The sequence below is a fragment of the Schistocerca serialis genome, chromosome 4 (genome assembly GCF_023864345.2).
Source record: "Schistocerca serialis cubense isolate TAMUIC-IGC-003099 chromosome 4, iqSchSeri2.2, whole genome shotgun sequence".
Classification (NCBI taxonomy): domain Eukaryota; kingdom Metazoa; phylum Arthropoda; class Insecta; order Orthoptera; family Acrididae; genus Schistocerca; species Schistocerca serialis.
The window spans coordinates 411928492-411946901 of record NC_064641.1 but is presented as its reverse complement, the minus strand read 5'-3'; positions in this window follow the sequence as shown (position 1 = coordinate 411946901).

Below are 18410 nucleotides of genomic sequence, written 5' to 3'. Positions count from 1 at the left end.
AAAGGCCAAAACATGTGAGACTGCTTTTAGTCACCTCTTACGAAAGGCAGGAATACCTCGGGGCTATTCTAACCCCCGGGCCTGCAAGGGGGACCTTTGTGTTGTCGCATTAACGAGAGCCTACGCATGCTACGATAATTCCGTAATCTCGCTACTGCAAGTGTCCGAGCAATGGTGCAGTATGACACAAAATGTTGCAGGGAGTCCATTATTTGTTCTCGTGTTGCAGGTGCCGACGTGAAGTTGTTACGACGTGCTTTCTGCACAGTAAGACGATCCTCCCTTATGTTGGTCAGACATGTTCGACTGTGCTGCCCTCCAGCTCCTATTCAGTCCAACATCGGGCCTGTGTGGTTCGCCAAATTAAGACCGACAATGAGGCCACTTTCAACTTCGGTCTCTCACACGATTACCCAGCATTTCCGTGTCCTTGACAGTCATCACTCGACATCTGAGGTCGTTTGGGCCACTTCTGTACGCTACTGGGCCTGGTAGTAACACTAAATACGAACAAAAGTAATCAGACTCTGGTTGCCGTTCTATCTGTCACAAAGAACTGCAACTATAACACTTAAATACCTGCCGATGGTGTGTATGTGTATGTAGTTACATTGTTGCTTGAATATATCTTCTGGGTGCTTCGTTTTCTTGTCAGGCAGTGTCTATAAATGACGTAGGGGATAACACTGCAAGCTCCATGAGGTTGTTGGCAGGTGAAGCTGTTCTACAGAAATTGCAACTCTAAAAAATTTGCAGTGAAATTCGGGAAGACCTGTAAGGGATCGACGGTGTGTAGAGGGGTTGGCTGTCGACATTCAAAATATTGAAAATTAACGTACTGTGAAAAAAATTAATAATAATAGTAACAACATATAAGCCGAAAGACCCGTTATATTTGAGAAATGATGTGATTTATGCCCAATGGGGCAACCTAAAACAGCCCATTAATGCAACAAACGTTCCATAAACGTTTCGTCACTGATGACCGTAAAGAAATTCAACATCATCCTTTTGTACTCGACATGAGAGGTGTATGCATTTGTAGACCTAAACGGAATACATATTACATATGAGAGTATGATTTGGAAACCGCGAAAGGTTCTTTTATTAACAACCAGAAAAATGAAGAATTTTTTGGATCTGTGTTTTTTATCCTGGTGTGGAAAAGGAATGCTAATCCCATATGACATGCAGGAGAACTTGTGAGATGTTTGGAAGGTAAAATATTGGTACTTCCGGAAAAAAACTGTGAGGTCGTGTTGTTAGTCGTGCTTGATTAGCTCAGCCAGTAGAGCACTTACCCACGAAAGGCAAAGGTCCCAGTTTCGAGTCACGGTCCGGAACATGGTTTAACTCTGCCAGGAAGTTTCAAATCAGTCCACATTCCACATTCCACAAATTTCATGAGTGAATATATGTATTGAGAAGGTATTGTGAATATCCCGAGTTCCTTAAATAAATTTCTGCAGGATGATCTTGGGTGAGCTCGATCTATTATTCCGATTATACGTTTTGTGCAATGAATACTTTTTCTCTTAATGATGAATTACCCCAAAATATGATGCCATATGAAAAAAGTGAATGGAAATAGGCATATTAGGCTAATTTACTGATATGTATATCAACAAAATTTGCAATAACCCTAATAGCATAAGTAGGTGAACCTAACCGTTTCAGCAGGTCATCAATGTGTTTCTTACAGTTCAAGTTCTCATCAATACACACACCTACAAATTTTGAATATTCTGCCTTAGCAACAGACTTCAGTTCAAAGTCTATGTTTATCAGTGGTGTTGTGCCATTTACTGTGCAGAATTGTATGTACAATGTTTTCTCAAAATTTAATGAGAGTCCATTTGCAGAGAACCACTTAATAATTTTCTGAAAGACATTATTTACAGTTTCCTCACCGGATTCTTGGTTGTGGGGTGTAACTACCGTACTTGTATCATCAGAAAAAAGAACTAGCTTCCCTCTTCATGAATGTAGAGTGGCAAGTCATTAGTACGTATTAAGAATAATAAGGGACCCAAGACTGAGCCCTGTGGGAAACGATTCTTGATACCTCTCCAGCTAGAGGACTCTGCTAATTTTTACTGTTTGTACTGTTAATTCCAACCTTCTGCATTCCAGTTAAATATCAAATTGAACTATTTGTGCATTGTCTCATTCATACCACAATACTTAAGGTTATCTAGAAGAATTTCATGATTCACACAGTCAGAACCTTTGAGAGATCACAAAATATCCAAATGGGTGATGTTCGATTATTCAGTTGATTTAATATTTGATCAGTGAAAGCATATACGGCATTTTCCATTGAAAGGCCTTTCTGGAAGCCAAATTTACCTTTTGTTAGTCCTTCATTTTTACAAATATGTGAGGCTACCCTTGAATACATTACTTTTTCAAGAATTTTGGATAAAGCTGACAGAAGTGAGATTACACAGTAGTTGTTAGCACCAGACCTGTCCCCTTTTTCATGCAATGGTTTAACAATAACATACTTCAGTTTATCTCGAAAAATGTCCTGTTTCAGTGAGCTACTACATATGTGGCTGAGAGTCCCACTTATCCGTTAGGAACAAGCTTTTAGTACGCTATTGGAAATGCCAAAAATTCCATCTGAGCTTTATTATTTTCCTAACTTCAGTAAGACAGGTGGGTTGAATTTCAGTTTTATCAAACTCCATAGGTATTGCCTTGCATTTTCTAATGATCCTATTTTCTGTACAACAAGTGCTCTCAGTTGCCCTTCTTCCCTTTTAACAATGTTCCAAATTGTTTTTATTTTATTATAAGATGCACTAATCTAAGACATAATGCACATGCTTCTGGCCTTTTTAATAACATTTCTTAATACAGTGCAGCAGTTTTTATAATGTTTCAGTGTTTCAGGTTCATTACTTCTTCCAGTTCTAAGATACATTTCCCTTTTCTGTTTACAAGTAAGCCACGGCTTGGTAGATGGTTTCTTACAATTATCTTTCACTGTTTTCTTAGGAAATCTGTTTTCAAATATACTCACAAAGGCATCATGAACCAGGTTAAATTTTAAATTAGCGTCAGGTTCCCTGTACACTTCACCCCAGACTAACTGTTCCAAGCTTTCCCTCAAATTTTCAATTGTTAAATCGTTAACTGAACACAGTTTTGGAGGACTGATTTGCATTACTGTATGGAGTCTTTGGTGTGACGCCACATGTGCTGGAGTGCTGTTGAAATTGCTCGTCAATATTTTATGAAGTTTTAGTCTCCAGTTCCTTATTTTAAAGTTTATTTGTGTTAATATTTACCATAAAAGTAACTTATTAGTGGGTTTTCATTAATGTCTGTCTTTCTTCCCGTGTTATTGACTCGAGTGGTCTGTTATTTGTGAGTGTGCTCACGTCGTTCGTCCAAGCCTCACGCCTCAGTAGTGTGTTTACATTTTGCGGCGTGCAGTTGCTGCTGTAGCGGTTATAAAGCTTAGTACTGACAATGTCATTTATGCACTGTTACACAGTTATTAAAATTAATAGTTTTCAGCGGTGTTTCGTGCTGATTGTGGCGAAATAACGATTTAATGAACTTTTGGAAGCGTTCGCTCGCTGTGTTTTTTTTTAGAGTTTTCGTGCTTTGGTTTTCAGCTGACGTTTCTTATTGTTTCAGTAAAATTTTTATTCAGTGTTTTGACTTCGTTGAGTGTTCCAGTGGTCGCTCGAATTTTTGGTTTTACGTAACAATTTTCTGAAGTTTTGTTGGAATTGGTATTAGCTGTCCTGTATTAGTATTAATACAAGTAGTTGCTTTCTTGGTAGACAGAGAATTTCGAGACCGCTATTGTTAGTTCTATAAATAGTTGTACTGGTGTAACTGAACTTAGATAACGTAGACATATAGTTTTTTTTCTGTAACTGTAAAATTTTACCATGACTGAGAAGTGTAGGCTCTGTTGTAGGTTTGTGAGTAGTGGGTTATGGTGTGGAATTTGTTCAAAGTATTTTGATTGGGGGGGAGGGGATGCAGTGGGGAAGCCAGTGGGCATTCTAGCATGATCCTCTCCTGGGAATGCAGGATTTGCAATAGCAGTAAGTTGATAGAAGAGCAAGAAAGTAAGATTTGTGCCCTTTAAGTGCAATTACAACGCTTAAAGGAGGAACGAGATAGGTTGACGAGGGTGCAGAGTGGTGGGGAATGGGAACTGGTACTTGGTAAGAAGGCAGCTAGGAGGAGGAGGTATTCAGACAGTTATACTTTACGTACATTCAATAGATCTGACCAACTGTCGGAGTTGAGTGCAGAGGAGCCTCTTGTAGCTGTAGATGTAAGGAACATGCAGCAGTCCTCAGTATTTAGGAGGTCTAGGTCAGTTGCAAAGTCTAACAGGAAGAAGAAGGTTATGCTGCTAGATAGTTCGCACGGTAGAGGTGAAGACCAGCAGTTGCAGGAAGTGTTGTGGAGTGAGTGCCAAGTCACCAGCACTGTGAAGCTTAATGCAATATTCGCTCAGATGACTGACAGCATAGGGGAGTTATTTAGGAATCAGGTAATGGTAGTGGGTGGAGCAGGGAACGGTCTTGACAGGGACGAGGAATATGATTTAGGTGCTGTCCTGGTAAAGATATCTACTCAAACTGGTGGCACTAATGTGTATTTCGTGCAACTGTTTCAGCGTCATGATCGGCCTCATCTTGATGCGGCTGTTAGGCGCGTTAACATGGTGCTAAATGGGTAATAGGCAGCCAGAGTGGCTGACTAGTGGGATAAGGATATCATATTGAACAAAGTGGGAATTATATCAAATGTTAGAAGTAGTCACAATCAAGCTATAGTAGCCAATTACAAACAATGTTGTAAGGTGTTTAAAAATGTTATTAGGAAGGAAAAGAGTATGTGGTGTGCAAATAGAATAGCTAATTCACAGGATAAAATTAAAACCGTATGGTCAGTTGAGAAGGAAGTGTCTGGTCAGCAGCACAAGGTCGACGATATAAAGTCAGTTCATAGTAAAAATATTTCTGCTGCTGGTAAACCAGATATATGTACAGTATTTAACGATCGTTTTCTGAGCATTGCTGGTGAATTCAATAAAAGTATAGCTTCTACAGGGAATCATATAACTTTCTTGGCAAATGCCTTTCCAAGATTAATGTCTTAAATACTCCTCTGTGATACAGACAAGGGGGAGACTGAGTCAGTAAATAAATCATTGAAGACGAAGGACTCTCATGGATATGGTGGAGTGCCTAGCGGAATATTAAAGTAGTGTGCTGCACATTTTAGCCCTGTATTTATCCATATTTATAATTTTTCCTTTAGGAATGATCAGTTTCCTGAACGATTAAAGCACTCAGTAGTAAAGCTGCTTTATAAAAAGGGAGGAAGGGATAATGTAGACAATTTTAGACCTATTTCCACTCCAACAGTGTTTGCTAAAGTTATTGAAATGGCTGTGTATGTAAGGATAATTGATTTTATATCACACTATTTGCTATCAAATGTACATTTCGGCTTTAGTAGTCGTTTAAGAACTGAAAATGCTATATTCTCTTTTCTCTGAGAGGTACAGAATGGGTTAAACAAAAGGTTTCGAGCGCTAGGCATATTTTTTTATTTAACTAAGGCGTTTTATTGTATTGATCAAAAAATATTGCTCTGGAAGTTGGACAATTATGGAACACGGGGAGTAGCTCACAATTGGTTCACCTCTTGCTTTAGCAACAGGCAGCAGAAGGTCATTATTCACAATATTGAGAATGGTTGTGATGTGGGCTCGGCGTGGGGTACAGTCAAGTGGGGGGTGTCCCAGGGATCAGTGTTGAGGCCATTCCTGTTCCTTATTTATGTAAATGATATGCCCTCTGGTATGATGGGTAAGTCTAAAATATATGTCGGCTGATGACACTAGCTTGGTAGTAAGGGATGTTGTGTGCAACATTGGCTCGGTTTCAAATAGTGCAGTTCATGACATAAGATCATGGCTAGCAGAAAATAAACTAAAGCCAAATAACAGAAAGACTCAGTTTTTATTTCTGACACACAATTCAACAAAAACTGACCTTTTTATTTCACAGAATGGGCATATGATTAGTGAAACTGAGCAGTTCAAATTTCTAGGTGTTTAGATAGATAGTAAACTGTCGAGCAAAGCCCATGTTCAAGAACTTGCTCAAAAACTTAATGCTGCAATTTTTACTAGTCTAATGGTATTTGAAGTGAGTGATCGTTCGACACGAAAATTAGTCTACTTTGCTTATTTTCATTCGCTTATGTCGTATGGTATTATATATTGGGGTAACTCTTCCCATTCTAAAAGGATATTTTTGGCTCAGAAACAGGCGGTTTGGGCAATAAGTGGTGTAAGATTACGAAACTCTTGTCGACCCCTGTTAACGAGTCTGGTTATTTTGACATTGGCCTCTCAGTATATATATTCCTTACTGTCATTTCTTGTTAACAATATTAGCTTATTCCCCACAATAAGCAACTTTCACTCAATTATTCCGGAAACAGCGATCGTGTGAGACCCAACTCGCCTTATTTGTTCATGAGACCCAGAAAATATTAGATACAGGCTCCCAGGTAGATGCTATTTTTCTTGACTTCCGGAAGGCGTTCGATACAGTTCCGCACTGTCGCCTGATAAACAAAGTAAGAGCCTACGGAATATCAGACCAGCTGTGTGGCTGGATTGAAGCGTTTTTAGCAAACAGAACACAGCATGTTGTTATCAATGGAGAGACGTCTACAGACGTTAAAGTAACCTCTGGCGTGCCACAGGGGAGTGTTATGGGACCATTGCTTTTCACAATATATATAAATGACTTAGTAGATAGTGTCGGAAGTTCCACGCGGCTTTTCGAGGATGATGCTGTAGTATACAGAGAAGTTGCAGCATTAGAAAATTGTAGCGAAATGCAGGAAGATCTGCAGCGGATAGGCACTTGGTGCAGGGAGTGGCAACTGACCCTTAAGATAGACAAATGTAATGTATTGCGAATACATAGAAAGAAGGATCCTTTATTGTATGATTATATGATAGCGGAACAAACACTGGTAGCAGTTACTTCTGTAAATTATCTGGGAGTATGCGTGCGGAACGATTTGAAGTGGAATGATCATATAAAATTAATTGTTGGTAAGGCGGGTACCAGGTTGAGATTCATTGGGAGAGTCCTTAGAAAATGTAGTCCATCAACAAAGGAGGTGGCTTACAAAACACTCGTTCGACCTGTACTTGAGTATTGCTCATCAGTGTGAGATCCGTACCAGATCGGTCTGACGGAGGAGATAGAGAAGATCCAAAGAAGAGCGGCGCGTTTCGTCACAGGGTTATTTGGTAATCGTGATAGCGTTACGGAGATGTTTAATAAACTCAAGTGGCAGACTCTGCAAGAGAGGCGCTCTGCATCGCGGTGTAGCTTGCTCGCCAGGTTTCGAGAGGGTGCGTTTCTGGATGAGGTATCGAATATATTGCTTCCCCCTACTTATACCTCCCGAGGAGATCACGAATGTAAAATTAGAGAGATTAGAGCGCGCACGGAGGCTTTCAGACAGTCATTCTTCCCCCGAACCATACGCGACTGGAACAGGAAAGGGAGGTAATGACAGTGGCACGTAAAGTGCCCTCCGCCACACACCGTTGGGTGGCTTGCGGAGTATCAATGTAGATGTAGATGTAGATGAATTAATACTCGGCAGAAATCCAACCTGCATTTGGATTGGACTTCCTTAACTCTTATGCAGAAAGGTGTGCAGTATACTGCTGCATCCATTTTCAATAAGGTACCACTCGAATTAAAAAATCTTAGCAGTAATCCAAGCGCTTTCAAATCGAAACTGAAGAGTTTCCTCATGGGTCACTCCTCTTATTCTGTCGAGGAGTTCCTTGAAAAATGAAGCTGATTCTTGTTGTATTGTTGATTGCTTTTACTTAAACTTTTTTGTGTTCATCTGTTTGTATCTGTTATTACTTTTATATTGTAATTTCATGTACTGACACGTTCCATGACCTTGGAAATTTGCTCCTACAGAACTTGACGTGTAAATACATAAATAAATAAATGTCACATACTGTAACTAGCTGTGCATCATCATCAGACAAACCATTCTTAACAGGAAACATTTTTACTTGATTAAATTTATCTTGTTCTATAAAAACATTATCTATCAGAATGTTGCTTTCGTGTACCACCTCAGTAGGAAAATCAATAAGTGACGTCAAATTGAAAGAACCATGTAATACTTCAAGGTCAAGCTTTCTATTGGACTCTTTCAGAAATTCTACATTTAAATCCCACAAACAATAATTTGCTTCTCTCTGTCTGACAGATAGCACAACAAAGAATCCAAGTTTTTCAAAATTAACTAATTTCCCCATGCCGATCTGTACATGGCTACAGTTATAAAAGTACCATTATTTATTTTAAGATCATACACATACATGCTTCTATAGGTTGCTCTACACAAAACTTTTTAGTTTCTAAATTTTTCACACTGACATATTTTAACATATATGGCAACTTCTCCCCTCTCCATAGTGTGTCTACTTACACGTGCTTCAAGCTTATATCCATCTACATTTACCTATTCCATATCTGTGACTTTATGATATTCAGACAGGAATAGTACATCTATTCCACCCTCAGTTTCTAAATCTTCTAAGCAAGCAAGAAGCTCGTCTATTTTGTTTTCTAATTCCCTGATATTCTAATCCAATACAATAACATTATTTTTCACTGTGCGTTTAGGACAACCTTGTTATAGATTAACATTATTTTTCACTGTACTTTTATGAGAATCTTGTGATATCTGTAGTACCTGCCTGTCTTCTAAGCAAGCAAGAAGCTTGACTACTCTGTTTTTAATGCCCTGATATTCTAACGAAATACAATAACATTATTTTTCACTGTGCTTTTAGGACGATCTTGTGATAGATTAACATTATTTTTCGCTGTATTTTTATGAGAATGTTGTGATATCTGTAGTACCTGCCTGTCAGAGCTTCTCATTAAGCTTAATATCATTCCATGTTTAATCATTGGACACTGATCAAAACCTAAAAAAGAGATACTCCCATGAGTTTCAATGCCTCCCCCCCCCCCCTTAAAGATACTGATATCATCTCAGCCAGTTTACCCTTCCCTTTCCTACTGAGATGCAGGGCATGTCTTGTGAAGTCCCACCTACTAGTACCATCAACAGGAACCAAACCTAATCCTGACAAAGTAGCCACCTGAAGGAGCTGATATAGCTCCATGTTGACGCTCCTGACAGAGCTGTTGAATTGGATCCGATCATACCACATGAAAGCAGGAACAAAGTCAACATTTGTGTGGTTAGTTGCATATGCTATTTTTACCAAGTCACAGTCAATACTGAAGCCTGATACCTATCAATACTGTTTCCCAATCCACCCACTATCACAACATGATCCTACTTTCAAAATCCTTGCACAATGATCCTACATCCTCTCTCACTTGGCTAAGACATGCACAGGGCTTGAAAAAACTTGTGACCTAGTACCTGTCACCTAATTTTTCCTGCAAGATCTGGGCCACACCTTTTGCTTCGCTACTACCTAACAACAGAACTTTACTCTTACATTCTACTTTTTTTGAAACAGTTGCTTTCCTGGTGAAAGAATGTTGAGTACTGAGTACACTTGCATCTACCTGAGTCTCTTCCTTAGTTAACTGAGGTAGCAAGGCAAAACTATTGTTTGTGCCAATGATGAAACTGTCAGATACTGTTCTCTTTCTGTGGCCCCTGTTCCTTTCTACCACTTCCCACCTGTGTCTTCACCCTTGTCCCTCCTTAATCTCAAAGTTCCTCCCTAGCGCTATCCAGTTCAGCATTAAGGGCTCTGATGTTCCCTTCCCGTTCAGCCATTTTCCCATCCCTTGAAAATACTCTGCAATACCCTGGAAGAGATCCATTTACTTCCCCAATTCCCATGCCACTACATCCTCCCCATCCCCCAACTAACCATCTGTCACAGCAGAACCCCAGAACTAACTTTCCTATGGCACCTCGAACACTTCTCGCTCATGGTTGTTCACAATATTTTTAAATATTAATTAGGCAGAAACAGTAAATTCTATTAACTACACAAAACAAGAGCCACTAAAGTTATGTTGAACACTAATATACGTGTATATTAATAATATAGTAATGTAATACACTTAAACTAAGATTAAAGCTCAAAACTTGTGCACCCGAAAAATTAAACCTGAGCTGGCATATGAGCGATATGGACTTTACGCATTTTAAAAGGAAATAATAGAACTTAAAACGTTTATTTCCCCGAGTACATACCGCACTAATAAATATATGTGTAATGAAAACAACCTAAATTCTTCACTTAATATTTATACCAACGTCTTAAATTTGTAGGTAAACCGACGTCTACAGTATGCAGAAACCGACACTCAGACTATGTTTGTTTGTTTGTTTGTTTTTTTTTTTCAAGAAATATTTTGAAACGAGTGAAAGCTTGAATAGATAGTGTGAAATAGACTCTAAATTACTTCCTTACTATGTAATATTATCCAAATTGACGATTGTTATAGCATTAACTACTCATCTGCACGAGCTCAATGTTCAAGCGTATGCGGTCTGCTCCAGGGCTGCCAACTAGATTGCTAACGTAAACTATGTACAGTTATAAACTCCCCCTGATGTGGAATGGACTATTTGTTTAGTCTTAAGTTGTCTGAGGATGGACTAGAAAGCCGAAAGCCGGTTCAGGACGAGCTGTAAAATAAATGTTATTGTGGAACGTCGATAGTGTGTATTTCGGTTTTTAAAAGTGTGAACTAGTAAAAGCATCTTCGTGAAACACATTAGTCTGAAGAATTGAGACAGGCGCCGAAAGTTAACCATGTCCATTTTTAGAAATTTTGAAGACCTGTGAATGAGTCTTGTTTCGTTTACGTTTCGAAGAGCTACGAACGCTTGTCGCATCGCGTTTCTCGTAAAGGTACCGAGTACCGCGAACTGAACTCTCGCTTGGCCACGCGTGTTCCACAAACAGTCTCACTGGAAGGCGGTCACATCCACTCCCAGAGCAAGTACACGCGATAAGCAGCTTCTCCTCAGGAAACCTGACCACATCCGCAGCACAACGAGTCGCTCCTTGTAGTCTTTCATCGTGTGGCCGATTCCTGTGCGGCAGACGGTATCGTCTGCCGTATGTTTCTTTAAAACGCTGTGGGGCATTTATAATATCTTCGACTTTAATCATTTAGTCTACTTATTTTATTGCGGAAGGATTAATCTCTCTACACAGTTTCGAATGAGCATGGTGTCATACGCTAGTCAATGTAGATCCCAGATTAGAAATGAACATGCGACCCAGATCTACATCTTCCAGGTCAGAAACATAGGGCACCATTATAGCTCATTTCGCCTTATCATGCAAATTGCTACTAGGCCTGTTCTTAATGGTAACTTATTATGCAAACACCGTCGTATCAGCTAACACTAGCTAATTAGTGGAAGTTCAGGTCAAGAAACCCACAAGTTAGCCGGCCGGAGTGGCCGAGCGGTTCTAGGCGCTACAGTCTGGAGCAGCGCGACCACTACGGTCGCAGGTTCGAATCCTGCCTCGGGCATAGATGTGTATGGTGTCCTTAGATTAGTTAGGTTTAAGTAGTTCTAAGTTCTAGGGGACTGATGACCTCAGAAGTTAAGTCCCATAGTGCTCAGAGACATTTGAACCATTTTTGAAACCCACAAGTTAGAATTCCGGGTTCAGCACTGTGCGAGAGAAAGAGTACACTATTGTTTTCTAGTTGAAGTTTCATGTTTTCGACCGAAGATCTCGATTCTTTTATCGCATTGCATCCAAAATTTCTGTAGGATTTTTAAATCTTCATTGTTACTCTCATTCGTAAGAGCACGTGAAGTCTGGTTTGCAACTTCCACTGGTAAGGCCATTTCTTTACTATAAACTATGTTTTAAATAATATATTATCAGTGTCTTGGCTCATCGTTTTCTTCTTTGTTTCTTTCTTCCTGCAAGAACGGTATTCTTGGAAGTAACAATGTAGTGGTTGTTAGTTAACATTTTCTGAACACTCTTTCATTTTAGACACTGCTATCCCGTCATTATTATAGGACTGCGTGACCCAACCTAAAAAATTTGTACCTTGAAATATAGAGAATGTAACCTGGAAATAAAAAAGGACTGCTTGTCAGAGGTAAACACATGAAATGGGGCCAATGCAGCAGTTTATTAATATCACAAATATCAAAGTTAACGCAGTCTATTGTGCAAGTTTCCTTAAGGTATCATAGTAATTGTTATTTACAGGGAAAATAATTATGTTTGTGGATCCACAAAAATAATAAAATGTAATAAAACCTCTTAAATAAATAATTTAAGTAATTTAGCATCAAATTTTCTGCAGTTAGTTAACCCAAATTGACAAAACATCACAAACAAGCGTAGGTTCACAGGTTCAAACAAACAAACGACAACCACTAAGGCCAAAACTTTAGTACAAACGACCTCTAAATAATCCTACACATATAAAAAAAATTCAAAATGTATGAAAGAAAACAATAATTCCTTAACCTCATTTTACATTCAGGGTGATATCTCATATTAATTTCCTGGTTTGGGGCACAACTTACCCGGTAGGGAACATAGCACAATGTTCTTAGGAAAAATGGTTTGCAAACTGCAAACAGAGAAACAACTGTGCGGCGAAGTCTAAGAGCGAGGCTGTATTATTTTGTCCAAACGTCCACTTACTCACCGTTGTAATCCGCTGTTAGACGACAGTGTTGATTCAGAAAGCCTGCTGCCTGACCAGCGGAGAAACATATACCGGCTGGAGTGGTAACCCAAACGGTCGCTTCCTGCCCAGTAGTTATATCATTAGTTATAGTATATTCTTCAGTTCCTTACTTAACATCGGATCTTGCAACCCTGCGTGTGGACTTCTGGCGGGGTAGTTGACGTGTATCGACAAGCGTCTTACTCCCGGATTTCACCACTTCTGTGACGCTCCTTTGGATACGTTCAGTATTTCCACACACACGGCTCGCACGAGTGTTTTCTTTTTAAGAAATCTCCTTTGTAGAGTGATTCTATTTTACCTGCAGCTTGCAAATGAACAAAAGCGCGCCACCTACGGTCGATGTTCAACAAGTAATGCAATACTTTTTTTTTTCTGAAAGAAAGTTGGTTTTATTCAGAATTCCAATATATTAAGTTATTTCCCATTCTTCTGGCTAAAAAGCTCTATTTTTCAACATAATCTCCATTCAATTCTTCGGCCTTCTAGTACCTTACTGGGACGGCATGTACGTCCGCGTGGTACCACTCTACTGGTCGATGTCGGATCCAACGTCTCGCTGCATCTCCCTGGCATCCACGTACTGCTTCCCGCTGAGTGCATCCTTCATTGGGAAGTCGGAAAGTGGGCTGTAGGGTGGATGAGGTAGAATAATCTTATGACGTTCTGTGAGGTCCTCTCGGGTGCGTAGACTTGTGTGATGTGTTGCGTTGTTACGGAGAGGGAGAAGTTCGTTTGTATTTTTGTGGCGACGAACACGCTGATGCGGTTTCTTGATTTCCTGATGGTATCACAAGAGTTGATCGTTGCACCATGAGGGAGAAGATAAAACAGAACAACCCCTTCAGGGTCCCAGAAGGCCGTCGTCATGACTTTACAGGCTGAGGGTGCGACGTTGAACGTTTTCTCCGGAGGAGAGGTGATGCGGCGCCACTACATGGATTGCCGTACTGTTTCCGTTTCGAAGTGATGAGCCCGTGTTTCATCGTCTGTGACGTTGTTCGACAAAAGATTGTCACGATCAACCTCGTAACGGGCACCAAATTCCGCACAGATGGTCTCCGTTGCCCTTTATGGTCTTCTGGTAGGCAGAGAGGAAACCAGCGGGCACACACCTTTGAGTATCCCAACTGGCGTACAAGTGTGTCAGCGTTACCAGCAGAGACGTCCAGTTGTGGAACGACTTGTTTGATTGTGATCCGTTCATCATCTCGAACGAGAGTGTACGAACGATCCAGGAGTCACAGCTGCGTTCTACTGGACTACACGCTGGAGAGCGGACAGGTTTGCTCGGCCTTGCTGCGATGATGACAGACGCCTCGGCCAACGACTCACCGTGCTTTTGTTGAGTCCCACGTGTCCGTAGGCATTCTGTAAGCGTCTATGAATATCTGCGATGCTCTGGTTTTTCTTCGTTACAGACGCCATTTTGAAGGCTAAATATAGCGCCGCCACCTATCGGAACTTCATGAAACTATAACAGTTTGAGGCGAGACTATTCCACAACGTCCCAAAAAAATACCGCATTCTTTCAACCGAAATTCTCCGAGAAAAAAAATTGTTGCATTACTTAATGAGCTCCCTCGTACTTTACTAACGGCTGAACCTAAATGATCATTCACTTTTATATACCCAGCTATTTATATAGATTGAAAAATACACACTCGTTAATTGGCATAGATATTACGATAGTTAATTTTTCAGAGAAAGAACCACTGAAACACAGTATTGTTTTCAGTGGGAGGAACAACAAGTGTCGCAGGTACATATCTTCACGGTTGCCATGTTCAACTGTAATCACACTCAACCTTCATCCACTACTCTATAAAGACCTGCTTCATACACTGCAGTCTTTAGCTGCATTGTGTAGTCTATATTTGACCCTACGTAAATTTTAATGTCATCTACTCACCTTCAGTTAGATTATGTTGTCTCTTGTAATCCAGCAGCGTCCTTCAGCCTCGCTGCTTGTCCTGCATACATTTATTTCATATTTACTACAGTCATAATTGCATTTTCTCTCTCATCTCTTTCCTGATGCCTATGTAATGAAACCATTACAATTACAATGAGTTAGTTACAACAGAATCCATTTATACTCACGCATATAAAGGATGATTCAGCTGGTTTTATGTAATCCACAACACCTTCACAAACCAAGAGCGAGATTTTCGTATGCTGTCACTCGCTACGCGCAAACTATTAGTCCCACAGGAAAAATGAACATTACGTTTTTGTTAGAAATTTAGTGTAGTTTTGTACTGGACTGCATTTTCCTTGGAGATTATGGTTTACGGGTTATTAAAAAAGCGTTTGAAGGTAACTTTTGTACAATTTTCTTGAGTAATTCGAAGACTACGACATCTAGAGAAAACCTTGTTCTGGTAACAAAATTTCACTGCATTAAATTTCCTACAAAAAGATTTTTTTCTGTAGTACTAACAATTGGCGCATAGCGAGTGAGAGAACATGAAAATCTTGCTCGTGGCAATTGAGGGCATTCAGGTTTGCATAAGGCCCATGTGTACGGGTAGCTGAATTACCCGGTATAGGTATGCATGTCTACGTTGCAAACTTCTTTGGGGTATCAGGTAAGATAGCACGTGGTGACACTGACTCATTTGGGATAAACAAACGAATAAAGAAAGACCTATTTGAGAAGAGTGTGCTTCAAGTTCCTCTGTTGCCCTCCTCACAGAGATTTGTCTAAAATTACTTCATGCAACCGAGGAATGGTTCTTCAAACAGACCGTGCCTACTCACTTTCCCTTGCGCCTCTACAACTAACAGCCGCAGCTCTTAAAGACCTCAACATCGACGGGACAGGCTCGATCAATCTTCCTTCCTTGACATGTAAACAACATTTTGTTTACGTCTCTTTAGGAAGTGTTACAAAATCTTTTCTTAAAAATTACATTCGTCAAGAGCTGCTACAAAAGACCTATGAATAGTATAAATAGCAGAGACGATGATTCATCATTTTTATTTTGTTTACAGTGCTGCACAGAACGTACGCGCAGATTAAAGGTTAAAATCGTTCGCACTACAGTAAGTCCACTAGTGGTCCGATCACTCAGCCAAGAGTCCAGCTACAGTAAGGGCCTACCTATTACCATTTCACTTTTCATAAGAAATAAATACAGAGTACTTCAAAGAGATTACTTCGATTTCACAAGCCTATATCTTCTACATGAATGAAGATACAAACTTGGAATGATTATCAACATGTGGCTTTTCGCGGATGATGCTGTAGTATACAGAGAAGTTACAGCATTAGAAAATTGCAGCGAAATGCAGGAAGATATGCAGCGGATAGGCACTAGGTGCAAGGAGTGGCAACTGGCCCTTAACATAAACAAATGTAATGTATTGCGAATACATAGTAGGAAGGATCCTTTATTGTATGATTATATGATAGCGGACCAAAACACTGGTAGCAGTTACTTCTGTAAAATATCTGGGAGTATGCGTACGGAATGATCTGAAGTGGAATGATCAGATAAAATTAATTGTTGGTAAGACGGGTGCCAGGTTGAGATCCATTGGGGGAGTCCTTAGAAAATGTAGTCCATCAACAAAAGGAGGTGGCTTACAAAACACTCGTTCGACCTATACTTGAGTATTGCTCGTCAGTGTAGGATCCGTACCAGGTCGGGTTGACAGAGGAGGTAGAGAAGGTCCAAAGAAGAACGGCACGTTTCGTCACAGGGTCATTTGGTAAGCGTGATAGCGTTACGGAGATGTTTAGCAAACTCAAGTGGCAGACTCTGACAGAGAGGCGCCCTGCATCGCGTAGTAGCTTGCTCTCCAGGTTTCGAGAGGATGCGTTTCTGGATGAGGTATCGAATAAATTGCTTCCCCCTACTTATACCTCCCGAGGAGATCACGAATATAAAATCAGAGATATTCGAGCACACACGGAGGCTTTCCGGGAGTCAATCTTCCCGCGAGCCATACGTGACTGGAACAAGAAAGACAGGTAATGACAGTGGCATGTACAGTGCCCTCCGCCACACACCGTTGGGTGGCTTGCGGAGTATAAATGTAGATGTAGGTGTAGGTATGGAAACTATAAGTTTAACCTGACGCCAGGTGTAAGTTGCTACTTCAGGTGATTGCAGGTATGCGTCACCTGGTACAGCTTCGCTGAATTACAGACCGATGTCACTGACGGTGCCCTGTGCCACACACTGTTGGGTGGTTTTCGGAGTATAAATGTAGATGTAGATGTAGATATAGGTATGCAAACTAAAAGTTTAACCTGACGCCAGGTGTAAGTTGCTGCTTCAGGTGACTGCAGGTATGCGTCACCTGGTTCAGCTAGCTAGCATGCTCGCTTCGCTGAATTACAGACCGATGTCACTGACGGTGTCCTGTGTCACACACCGTTGGGTGACTTTCGGAGTATAAATGTAGATGTAGATGTAGGTATGGAAACTAAAAGTTTAACCTGACGCTAGGTGTAAGTTGCTGCTTCAGGTGACTGCAGGTATGCGTCACCTGGTTCAACTAGCTAGCATGCTCGATTCGCTGAATTACAGACCGATGTCACTGACGGTGCCCTGTGCCACACACTGTTGGGTGGTTTTCGGAGTATAAATGTAGATGTAGATGTAGATGTAGATGTAGGTATGGAAACTAAAAGTTTAACCTAACACCGGGTGTAAGTTGCTACTTCAGGTGATTGCAGGTATGCGTCACCTGGTACAGCTAGCTAGAATGCTTGCTTCGCTGAATTACAGACCGATGTCACTGACGGTGCCCTGTGCCACACACTGTTGGGTGGTTTTCGGAGTATAAATGTAGATGTAGATGTAGATGTAGGTATGCAAACTAAAAGTTTAACCTGACGCCAGGTGTAAGTTGCTGCTTCAGGTGGCTCTGAGCACTACGGGACTCAACTGCTGAGGTCATTAGTCCCCTAGAACTTAGAACTAGTTAAACCTAACTAACCTAAGGACATCACAAACATCCATGCCCGAGGCAGGATTCGAACCTGCGACCGTAGCGGTCTTGCGGTTCCAGACTGCAGCGCCTTTAACCGCACGGCCACTTCGGCCGGCGCTGCTTCAGGTGACTGTAGGTATGCGTCACCTGGTTCAGCTAGCTAGCATGCTCGCTTCGCTGAATTACAGACCGATGTCACTGTCGGTGTCCTGTGTCACACACCGTTGGGTGGCTTTCGGAGTATAAATGTAGATGTAGATGTAGATGTAGATGTAGGTATGGAAACTAAAAGCTTAACCTGACGCCAGGTGTAAGTTGCTGCTTCAGGTGACTGCAGGTATGCGTCACCTGGTTCAGCTAGCTAGCATACTCGCTTCGCTGAATTACAGACCGATGTCACTGACGGTGCCCTGTGCCACACACTGTTGGGTGGTTTTCGGAGTATAAATGTAGATGTAGATGTAGATGTAGATGTAGGTATGGAAACTAAAAGTTTAACCTAACACCGGGTGTAAGTTGCTACTTCAGGTGATTGCAGGTATGCGTCACCTGGTACAGCTAGCTAGCATGCTCGCTTCACTGAATTACAGACCGATGTCACTGACGGTGCCCTGTGCCACACACTGTTGGGTGGTTTTCGGAGTATAAATGTAGATGTAGATGTAGATGTAGATG